General features: G+C 33.7%; 1 long non-coding RNA gene across 5 annotated transcripts; it reads right to left on the bottom strand.

The window, feature by feature from the left end:
* Positions 1–935: 935 nt before the first annotated feature.
* On the bottom strand, positions 936–9,495 carry LOC121225041 (uncharacterized). Of its 5 annotated transcripts, XR_005922762.1 has the most exons (6): positions 9,293–9,495; positions 9,084–9,151; positions 8,916–8,959; positions 2,005–7,309; positions 1,837–1,880; positions 936–1,063 (listed from the first exon to the last, which is right to left on the bottom strand). It is a non-coding gene; the product is annotated as an uncharacterized lncRNA (long non-coding RNA). The 5 variants fall into 5 exon arrangements; XR_005922760.1 differs by having other exon boundaries at positions 936–1,880; XR_005922761.1 differs by having other exon boundaries at positions 936–2,072; positions 2,743–7,309.
* Positions 9,496–12,729: the final 3,234 nt, after the last annotated feature.

Below are 12,729 nucleotides of genomic sequence, written 5' to 3'. Positions count from 1 at the left end.
AGTCGTCCGTAAATTTCATGAAATTAATTTTCGTGGGCCCAAAAGTTTTAAGGAATTTTGACAAAAACAAAAATTTAAGGAATTTTTTACACCAAACAGAAACTGTATATATATTATGCATGTTGATTTTATGATTTATGTTTAGATTTTTTTTCTTTTAAAATTTTAGAATATAACCGACGTTTTCTTCATATTATATAGTGTTAGGCAGAATAATTCGAATTTTTGTTAATATTTTTTATAAGAAAAAATCCTTGAAAATGTTTACTCCTTTTAAATATTTTTTTCCCCACAATTTATGCGATAGATAATTAAATTCATAGATAAGACTCACAATTGAACTAATTATACACATTTTTCTTGAAAATATATTGCAAAATAATATGTTTGGCAGAATGATTTTTTTATCCCGTGAGTGATAAAAATATATAATAATATAAATTGGTATTTGAGTTTCACATCTTTTTCAAATATGATTGTATTTGACAAAAGTTATACATTTTAATACAAGAAGGTAACCATGTCAACTTTTTAGTGTTTAATTTGAGTTATAAAATTGATTTGATGAAAAATCATAATCAACTAATAATATTAGCACTTAATTTTAACACCTCAAACTTGGCCTGGACGTTATGGCCAAAACTGGAGATGTTACATAAAACGGTTGTAAATCCCGTTTTCGTAAATTTGGGAAAATATCGTGAAATTTTATTACTTAAAACCTCAGTTTAATAGAAAACAAATCTAACTTAACTTTTTAGTCAAAAACGATGTTTGCATACATTTTCTAAAAATGAATACTTTGCAGCAGAAATTCTTAGATCGTTATGTTTTGGAAAAATCAAGTTAATTTTCTCGAAATTATTTGTTTTGCGGGAAACAGACATTTTCGATAAAACGTTTTTAACAGTATCATGTAGAAATTGAAAACAAAATCCCAAAACCAATATAGTTCGAAATAATCCAAATATTACAAAACGCTTTAATCCAAATTTAAATAAATTAAAGTGAAATGAATTTATTTTAACCGAGCTTTCGTGGCACTAACCCGCCTGAGGATTACCTGAAAATATCAATCAAACAGAATATGAATTTTCGAGATTCAGTGTGTAACAAATAACTTAAACAATTAATTTATATCAGACCTATTTAACAGAAACAAAATCATAACAGAGCAGTACCGATACAAACATATTTCCTACCCCCATCCGCTACATACCATCTCCAACATCTCAACACACCATATGGGATATGAAACACCCAACCAACCATACCATTTAGTGTCGGCATGACACTTTTTAGAATATTTGCAGCTGAGCTGCTATTGTAATAGGCGAGTTACTGCCATTCACAGAAATACCTCCTCCACATAATATAACCCATCCCAGACGCAAATACAGATCAAAATGGAAATCAAACATGATACAACTATACATGCATAACATAACAGATACAAAGCACGCATAACATTTTTCAAGTTACTCAGAGCCTATTACAAGGTTTACTTATCATGTGACGTCTCAAATATACAAACATATATAAAAATTTATACTAACAGATGACCGAATTTCATATTTTACAGTTTATTTGATCATATACCGACCCCACAAAAGGCCTACAACTGATCAGAACGATGTGTATGGCCCTAGGGAAAAATTTAGTATTTTGGGCTCACATGGCCTCAGACATGCCCGTGTGGTCCACATGGCCCAAATAGCCTAGATCGTGTGTCACGCTCGATTCAGTACACAGCCTACCACACGACCGTGTGATATTCGACATATTTCTTTTTCAGCTTTTACCGATCACTATTTTTTTGCGTTTTGCGTTACACACCTGGTTTGATTTTGATACGAAGGTAACCCCAAGATTTCCAGTATCTAAAATAAAAAATTAAACACTCAAATCAATAATAATCTTCCCAAAACTAAACCTTTCTTCGCTATAACTTCCATCATTAACCCAAATTCAATAATTAACTCACACGTAACAACGATTACTTACCCGAAATAAAAATAGTAGCCTTTATAGATACTAACTCGCTGGAGGACCGTTATTCCCAAAATCTCCACCTAATATCCAAAAATATTTCTCAATTAAACAACAAGAAATATCCACTCACAACCCCAAAACTTTCCCCCAACTACAAACTAACTACAATAATAGTTAAAAAAACACTTATACCGAAAAAATTCAAAAACACTTTCAGAAGTAACCGATAACAAGAATCACACCCCAGCATAGGTTAACTTTGTAGCCCCAAAGAATAAAATATGGTTTCATGACCAAATAAGAGTCAACAAGGAAAAAGAATGAACAAAATAGAAAATAACAAAAACAAAGAAACAAGAAACAATAACGGTAGAGAGGGAACAATGGGAAGAACGTGAGATGTGAAAAAGGAAAGAGAATTTTTTTGGGATAAGAATTAAAATAATAATTAAATCTATATATTAACCAACCCAATCCCAACAACCTACTAATTAATCCTTACTTAACAGTTTAATTAGAGTTCAACTCAAACCCAAATTCTACTAACAAAACAACTCACAAGGTTATTAACAAACAAATAATAATAATCCTAGCTGCTCCAACTGAGACTCGAACCCATGCCCAAAGAGCACAAGTGGCTTAACCATTAAACCAAACCGATTACTACATCAGAATTTTACAAATCAACAACTTAAATTTTTGAGGCGTTACAATTCTCCCCCTAAAAGAAATTCCGACCTCAAAATTTACCTAACTCAAACATATGTGGATATTATTGCTGAATCGAATCCTCAGGTTCCCACATGGCTTCCTCAGTGCCATGATTTCACCACAGAATCATCACTAATGGTATAGACTTCTTCTTCAAGACCTTGACATCTCGATCCAAATCTGAATCGGCTTTTCCTCAAAAGTTAAATATGGTTTAACCCCAATCCACTCTATAGGAACAATATGGGATGGGTCAGACTGATACCACCTCAACATCGAAACATGAAACACCCCGTGAATATGATTCAACTTCAGAGATAGATCTAACTGATAAGTGATCGGTCCCACACGTTTCAGAACTTGATACGGCCCAATAAACTTAGGGCTCAACTTACCTTTATGTCCAAACCGAAAGACCTTCTTTCATAATGGTACCTTAAGGAAGAAATAATCACCCATAGAATAATTGATATCCCAATTCTTCAGATCTGAATATGACTTCTATCTACCAGAAGCCGCCTTAAGAGGATCCCAAATCATTCTAACTTTATCCTCGGTTTCAAAAACCAACTCAAAACTCAAAATCTGTCGCTCGCCCAACTCAGTTCAACACAACGAAGTACGACACGTACGACCATACAGAGCCTCGTAAAGTGCTATTTGAATACTAGACTGGAAACTATTATTATAAGTGAACTCGACTAACGGTAGAAACTCCTCCCAACTACCTCGAAAGTCAATCACACAACTCCAAAGCATATCTTTCAGTATCTAAATCACCCTCTCAGATTGACCATCTGTCTAAGGATGGAATGCAGTACTGAAGCCCAATCTAGAACCCAAAGCCTCATGAAGTTTCCTCCAAAATTGAGAAGTGAAACAAGGATCCCTATCAGAAATAGTCGAGACCAAAACTCTATAAAGTCTAACGATCTCGGAAACATATAACTTAACTAATTTTTGAAGGGAATAGTCCATCCTGACAAGAATGAAATTGGCAGACTTGGTCAAACGATCCAAGATGACCTACACAGAATCCTTCTTAGTGGGTGTTAAAGGAAACCCAGTAACGAAATCCATAGTCACTCGTTCCTATTTCTATAGGAGAATCTTAACGGGTTGAAACAAACCCAAAGGTAATTAATACTTAGCTTTAACTTGATGGTACGTCAAACACCAAGAGAAGAAATTCATTACCTCTCGTTTCAAACCCAGCCACCAGTATAACTCACGCAAATCACGATACATCTTATTTCTGCCGGGATACATAGTATAAGGGATACTATACGCTCCCGTAGAATGGATCGCCTCAAATTAAAATCGTTAGGTACATAAACCTGTCCTCAAAAACACAGAATCCCATCACTGTTCATCCTAAAATAAGAAGTAATACCATCCTCAACCTGAAGGAATTGCAGAACCAAAGAGACATCCCTCAACTATTTAACCTGAATCTGATCAATCCAAGTCGGCTTAACTTGTAACTCGATTAACAGACTCCCATAATCAAACAGACTTAGGGGAGCAAACATCACCCTTAAATCAAACATTGCTCTCTGACTAAAAGCATCAGCCACGACATTGGTCTTACCAAGATGGTACTCAATCGTACAGTCGTAGTCCTTTAGCAACTCAATCCATCTACATTGTCTAAGGTTTAACTTCTTCTGAGTAAGGAGATACTTGAGGTTCTTATGATCGATATAAATGATACACCTCTTACTATACTGATAGTGCATCCAAATCTTTAAGGCGAAGACAACTACAGCCAATTCAAGATTCTGCGTGGGATAGTTGCCTTCGTGTGACTTAAGCTGTCGAAACACATAAGCCACTATCTTACCATCTTGCATCAGAACACAACCTAATCCAACATGAGATGCATCATTGTAAACCACAAATTCCTTCTTGGATTTACGCTGTATCAGAATAAGAGTCTGAGTCAAAATAGATTTGAGCTTCTCAAAACTTGATTACTTCTCATCAGTCTAAATAAATGGTGCGTTCTTACTCAATAGCTTAGTGAGAGGAGCTGCAATAAATGAAAACTCATCAATAAACCTTCGATAGTAACTCGCTATCCTAAGGAAGTTGCGAACCTCAGAAACATTCCTAGGTTGTTTCCACTTAAGCACAACCTCGATTTATTTAGAATTAACTCGGATCCCCTCAATAGAAACCACATGGCCCAGGAAAGTAACTTCTTTAAGCCAAAACTCACACTTACTCAACTTAGAGTAGAGTTGTTTCTCACGGAATATTTGAAGAACTACTCTAAGATGCTTATCATGTTCATCCTTACTCTTAGAGTATACCAGAATGTTGTCGATGAAGACCACGACGAACTGATCCGAGTATGGTTGAAAAACTCATTTCATAAGATCCATGAATGCAACCGGAGCTTTCGTCAAACCAAAAAGCATGACTAGGAACTCGTAGTACCCATAACGAGTCCTAAAAGTAGTCTTATGAACATTGACCTCTTTAACCTTAAGCCGATGATATCTAGTACGAAAATCTATCTTGGTAAATATAGAAGCCCCACGAAATTGATCGAATAAGTCATCGATCTTCGGAAGTGGACACTTATTCTTTACCATCAATTTATTCAGTTGATGGTAATCTATACATATCCTCATATTCCTATATTTTTTCTTTAAAAATAGAATTGGTGCCCCCCACGAAGACACGTTAGGACAAATAAGCCCTCGATCAAGAAGTTCTTGAAGCTGAGCCTTTAATTCCATAAGTTATTTTGGTGATATGTGGTAAAGAGTAATGGACATTGGAGTTGTACTCGGTAGAATCTCGATACCAAACTTGACCTCTCGATCTGAAGGCAAACTCGGCAACTCCTTAAGAAAGACATCTGAAAACTCCTTAACTGTTCAAATGTCCCCAACAGATAAATCCACAGAAGCTGAATCATGCACAAAAGCCAAAAATACTTCACACATTTTTCGAACTAACTTTTCGAACATAAGAGCAAAGATCGCATTGGAAAGGTAATCTCGACGCTCGCTGATCATAACCACTTCCACATCACCATCAGATCTCAAAACCACCCTTTTTGTAGCATAGTCCTGGCTAACTCGATGTTCTACAAGTCACTCGATTCCTAGAATTAAATTAAATTCCCCAAATGGTAGTTCAATCAAATTAGCCGAAAACACAACCCCTTGTATATTTAGCAGTAGATTCCTATAAAGCCTATTAACCCGAACTGATTGACCCAGTGGACTAAACATAATAATCTCTCCAGAAGCGCTCTCAACAGAGATACCCAAGTTCATAGAGATAGAACTAGCTATATAAAAGTGTGTTGATCCTATGTCTATCAAAGAAAAATACGGAGCAATATGAATGAAGAATGTACCGAAGATAACATCTCCAGTGTCTCTATCCTTACGACATCTAGCCATATATACCAGTGCAGTCTGCCTAGCCTCATTCTGATTAGCACCTCTGCCTAATGCTCTCTAACCCCCTCATTCTGATTAGCACCTCTGCCTGATGCTCTCTGACCCCTACCCGTATTGTTACCACCCCTGATAGGACCACGACCCTTAGACGGCTGCTGAACTGCCCACTAAGGCTAAACTAAACCTGGAGCTGGAGCTGGCACCTAATGAAATCATTATGGACAATCCCTGATATGGTGCTCCATCGACCTATATCACGGACAAGCTCCTAACCCCCTCTAACATTCGCCCAGATGGCATCTACCATAATTTCTCCACGACTGAACCACAGTAGGAGCAACTAGAACCTCAACCCTCGGAAGCCTATCAGATCTAGCTCGTTTCTTAGGCTGCTGAACAAAACTAAAGGGCTCTGAATCCTTCTTATTCTTACCTCTCTCACGGTCCTTATTTTCGCGCTTAACGCGCTTAACCTCCTTAGTAATTCTCGCTTGTCCACCAATACAACAAAAGTTTGATCCTCTGTGAAGCTATTAGAATCTTAAGTTTGCTCCACGAACATATCTTCTCAGTCTTAGAAATTCGGCCTCATACTCAGCCACAGTCTTATCCCCTTGAGTAAGGCTCGTAAACTCATGTCTACGAGCATCCACATAACTCACCTCCACATATTTACGCTAAAAGGTGCTTTTAAAATAATCCCACGTAATCTGATCCCGCTGAATACCCCCATCAATCGTCAACTACCATTGATATGCCTCGTCATGAAGCAGAGATATTGCACCATTCAATTTTAGCTCAAAGGTGCAGTCGATATCATTCATAATCCTCTATGTGGCCTTCAACCAATATTCGGCCACTATCGGAGTGACTCCAGTGACACCTCTAAACAATTCAGCTCCGTTAAAGCAGAGTCGTTCAGTTATCAACCCACGACTCCCATAACCAGAATGGGGTCCAACGACCCTGTCCAAAATCCTCAGCATTGGTTAGGACAATGCGTCGTCCTGAGCCAAGCGACTTTGTGACCCAGTCTTAGCAGTATGTGAACCCGACATTTCACTTGTATCCAAATTAGACATATTGCCCATCAATGACGAATCAACTCGAGCCCCTCTTTAGCTCCCACCGCGCCTACAAGTACCGCATCCACGTGATCCACGAGTACTCATTGTATATATTATCTACATTACAAATTTTTATATATCAGTTCTAGTATTTATTAACGGATATTTTATGCTCAAAAAATTATCGGAAAAATTTATAGAGTCAGTCTCTAATTATCACAGTACAATTCTAATCATTTCAGAAATTTTCTAAACTAAAATTTGTTTAAGTCAAAATTACTTATAGAATCGGTACCGGAGACTCGGTATTTCACAAAATGATTTTTTTCAAATAAATGTAGAAATAAACTTTTCCCAAAAACCAGTCTTCACAAAATTTTGAACCCAAAATTTCACAGCCCGAATTTTGCAACATGACTCTGATATCACTAAATGTAACACCTCAAACCCGGCCTAGATGTTATGGCCAAATTTGGAGATGTTATGTAAAACGGTTGTAAATCTCGTTTTCATAAATTTTGAAAAATGTTGTAAACTTTTATTACTTAAAATCTTGGTTTAATAGAAAACACATCTAACTTAACTTTTTAGTTGAAAATGATGTTTGCATACATTTTCTAAAAATGACTACTTGCCAACGAAAATTCTTAGATCGTTATGTTTTGGAAAAACCAAGTTTACTTTCTAAAAATCAGTTGTTTTGTAGGAAACTGACATTTTCGATAAAACATTTTTAACAGTATCATGCAGAAATTGAAAACAAAATCCCAAAACCAAAACAATCCGAAATAGTCCAAATATTAAAAAATGTTTTAATCTAAATTTAAATAAATAAAAAAGAAATAAATTTATTGTAACTAAGCTTCCGTGACATTGACCCGCCTAAGTCTGAGGATTACCTAAAAATATCAGTCAAACAAAATATGAGTTTTCGAAACTCAGTGTGTAACAAATAACTTAAACAGTTAATTTATATCAGATCGATTTAACAAGAACAAAATCATAACAAAGCAGTACAAATACAGACATATTTCCTACCCCTATCTGCTACACACCATCTCCAACTATCCCAACACACCATATTGGGTATGAATCACCCATCCAACCCTACACACCACTTAATGTTGATATGACACCTTTCAAAATATTTGCAGCTGAGCTGCTAGTGTAATAGGTGAGTTATCACCATTGACATAAATACTTCCTCCACATAATATAACCCATCCCAAACGCAAATACAGATCAAAACGGAAATAAGACATGATACAGTTATACATGTATAACATAATAGATACAATGCATGCATAGCATTTTTCGGGTTACTCAGAGCCTATTACAAGGTTTACTTATCATAGGACATCTCAAATATACGAACAGATATAAAAATTTATACTAATAGATGACCGAATTTCATATTTTACTACTTCATATTTTACAGTTTATTTGATCATATACCAACCCCAAGGAAGGCCTACAACAAATCAGAACGATGTATATGGCCCTAGGAAAAAATTTAATATTTTGGGCCCACACGGCTTAGATGGCGAGCTAGTGTGGCCCACATGGTCTCGCACACACTCGTGTAGTCCACATGGCCCAAATAGCCTAGACCGTGTGTCACACACGGCCTAGTACACGGCCTGGCACACGACAGTGTGGTGTCGACAAATTACTTTTTCGGCTTCTGCCATTTTTTTTCTTTTTTGCGTTTTGCATTACACACCTGGTTTGATTTTGATACGAAGGCAACCTCAAGATTTTCAGTACCTAAAATTGATAATTAAGCACTGAAATCAATAATAATCTACCCAAAACTAAACCTTTCTCCGCCATAACTTACATCATTAACCCAAATTCAACAATTAACTCACACGTAACAACGATTACTTACCCGAAACGAATATAATAGCCTTCACAGATACTAACTCGCCAGAAGACCGTTATTCCCAAAATCTTCACCTAATGTCCAAAAAGATTTCTCAATTAAACAACAACAAATATCCACTCACAACCCCAAAACTTTCCCCCAACTACAAACTAACTAAAATAATAATTAAACAAACACTTGATATCGAAAACAATAATTCCAAAAACACTTACACAACCGATAGCAAGAATCACACCTCAACACAAATTAACTTTGCAGCCCCAAAGAATCAAATATAGTTTCTTGACCAAATAGGAGTCAATAAGGAAAAAGAATGAACAAAATAGAAAATAACTAAAACACAAAAAAAAGAAGAAACAAGAACGGTAGAGAGGAAAAAATAGGAAGAACGTGAGACGTGAGAGAGGAAAGAGAATTTTTCTTTTGGAGATAAGAATTAAAACAAAACAAAATAATAATTAAATCTATATATTAACCAACCCAATCCCAGCAACCCTACTAACTAATCCTTACTTAACAGCTTAATTAGAGTTCAAATCAAACCCAAATTCTACTAACAAAACAACTCACAAGGTTATTAACAAACAAAAAATAATAATCATACCTGCTCCAACCAAAACTCAAACCTATACCCAAAGAGCACAAGTCACTTAACCACTAAACCAAACTAGTTACTACATTAAAATTTTACAAATCAACAACTTTGATTTTTAGGACATTACATTAACTCTCATCAAATCAACTCTAAAATCCAAAAAAATTACATCCATAAGACTATATTTGACAAATTAAACAAATGCACAATTAACAATAAATTTATTCTATTAACAAAATTATGAAAAACCTAAACCTAATAACATTAACAATTAACTTTCATAAAATCGAATTAAACATTAAAAAATTAACGCCGTTACATGTGGGTACCAAATGTATATCTTTTGCAATATATAAATACCATATTGGACAAAAAAACATAAACTACAATAGAAAAAAGTGTCAAACTCAATACCAAATCATATATTAACCCATAAAAAGGTTAATTTGACTTTTTTTCGCTTTATTTAGCCCTCATTGGATGAAAAAATTATCGTCACCATTAACTCCTTGATGTGGATGTCAAAGGCAGATGTGGCATTTATGTTATTTACACACAAATTTCGAGTCAAAAGTTGACTTGAAAATTTAGAGTCAAATTTATTGATAAATTCGAAAAGAAAGTTACAATCTCTCGATTTCTTTACAAAGAAATATCATTTCATTCTTCTCCTTGGTTTGATTTCGATCTAGGGGTCATTTAGATTTGGTCTTAGATGGATATGAATTGTTTTAAGTGTTGTGGCGACTTGCTCTTAAAACAAATTTGGACTTCCTTTCTTCGACTAATTTGAATCAAAAGGTGGTTGACTTTCTTCAAAAATGATTGAACTAGATAAAGAAGCGACTTTTCTTCAAAACGTGTATGGTATTTGTCAAAATTCCTTTAAGTTCTTTGTCTTCTTCAAAGAATTCAGTAGAAATCTTGTAGGCAGCTTGGGTGACCCTTTTTATAGGGACAATGACTTGAATAAAAAGATTTCTTATAGAATTTAAGTGTTTCAATTGACAGTTTTACAAGAATTTAAATTCTTTCATTTATCTCTTATTAAATTAATTAATTAGAACTAAAATAATGCTTTAAAATTATCTCTTAATTATTTTATTTTTAGTTAGTGGTAATATAAAATTTTATTAATTATCTTTTAATAATTAAAATAATTAAAGAAAATAATTATAATCCAAGTATAATGTTTTCATTTTTACCTGGGATAATTTTGGCTTTACTCACAATAACTTCAACTTAACACATGATATTTTACAATTGATTCAAAAATTTCAAACTCTTAAAAATTTTGTAAAAGATTTTATAAGGCTTTCTTGCTTTTCAATTGCTTCCGTTCTACTCTAAAAACATCTTTTAATAAATTTCAAAATTATATATGAACTTTAATTTAATGTATAATTTAATACATGAATTTTAATTTAGTATAATTATACATATAAAACTTTTGTTGTGGTTCAAATATATACATGGAATTTTAATTTTGATTCAATCATACACATTTAGAATAACACATACATCAATTAATTTTATATTGAATAAATATAATTAATTTTATATACAATATATAAATATAAAATGATGTTATATTAAAAATTATATTGAATGATTATTATAATTTACTCTGATTAACGTATGAACTGTATTAAGTTGTAGATGATTCCACAGTAATTTTAATTAACTTTTGTTTCTGATTAAGTTTTTTACTCTATAATTAATTTTAAAGCTTTTTAAAATTTATTTTATTTTTTACTATTTAATGTCATGATATATAAAATAAAGTAATAACAATAAATACATGTCATGAATTGCCGCACAATATATTATCCTATTCACAACTTCATTAACTTTATCATCCAATTTGACAGATAATAAAATATGGGGCTAAATATAAAAAAACCCGAAAAAGGGCCAAATTAATTTTTTTGGTATAGTTCGAGGGGGAAAGAAGTAATTCAGCCTAAACTTTTTTTCCCTATATTATGAAAATACCCACAAATCCCTATGGTTTAAAAAACATCACATAAATCCTCTTTAAGATTTATTTGAGTAAAAAAGATAATTATACCTGTTACTATTTAGTATGAATCTTCTAATTGTTTTCTTAAGATATATTTTCTCCACGTTTAATAACAAAATACTAAAATTTTAATTATTATTTTATTGAAGTACTATAAAATCAAAGATAAACTACGAAAATAATCACTTTTGTTTGTCTCAGATTACATTTTAGTCGCTTATGTTTGAAATTTTGCATTTTAGCCACTTACATTATCTTGCTGTAACATTTTAGTCACCGAGCCATTAATTGCCATTAACGGTGTAACGATAAGCTGACGTGGCACATTAAATCATCATTTCAAACAAAAATTTTAGGTTAAATTATACAGTTGGTCCTTATATTTTTTTTCATTTTGAGCAATTTAATTTTTTTCTTTTATGTTATTTTAACTTTCCTTTTTTTCTTCTTTATTTTCCATTCTCTTCTGCTTCTCTTATTGTTTTCCTCCCTTCAATTATTTATGTCAATAATTGGCAACGACTGGTTGGTTCGGAAAAGAAATGAACAATGATATAAAGCAGCTTAAGATAGTGTACTCAGGTGCATGATAGCCGAAGGTTCCCAAAACACAAGTAGAATGAAGATGAGCAGCCATGTCGAGAGCCTAGTCTGAGAGGTTAAAATCTGCAATCTTCGCTTTGAAGTCTTCAAAAAGGACATTGCTAGATCTGATATCTTTGTGGATAATCAAAGGTTGAACCTTCTCGTGCAAATATTCAAAGCCCCTTACCGCATCAACCACAATTCTTACCCTCTGCATCTAGTCAAGAACTAGACCTGGTTGTGCCCCTTGAACTCCCTTCCTTCATGTGATCCCCAAGAGCAAGAAACAAAAAATGTCAAACTAAAGAGCTTAACCTATATGCACGGATATTTTAACAAATGGAAAATATATAAAAAGCTATGTTAAGAGAAATGGAGAAGACAAGAAAACTAAAGAAGCAAAAGAGAATGGAAAATAAAGGAAAAGAAAGAAGAAAAAGTTAAAA

Source organism: Gossypium hirsutum, chromosome D13 (genome assembly GCF_007990345.1).
Source record: "Gossypium hirsutum isolate 1008001.06 chromosome D13, Gossypium_hirsutum_v2.1, whole genome shotgun sequence".
Taxonomy (NCBI): Eukaryota; Viridiplantae; Streptophyta; class Magnoliopsida; order Malvales; family Malvaceae; genus Gossypium; species Gossypium hirsutum.
Note: the sequence above shows the minus strand (reverse complement) of the source record. Positions and strands in the feature narration are given on the sequence as shown.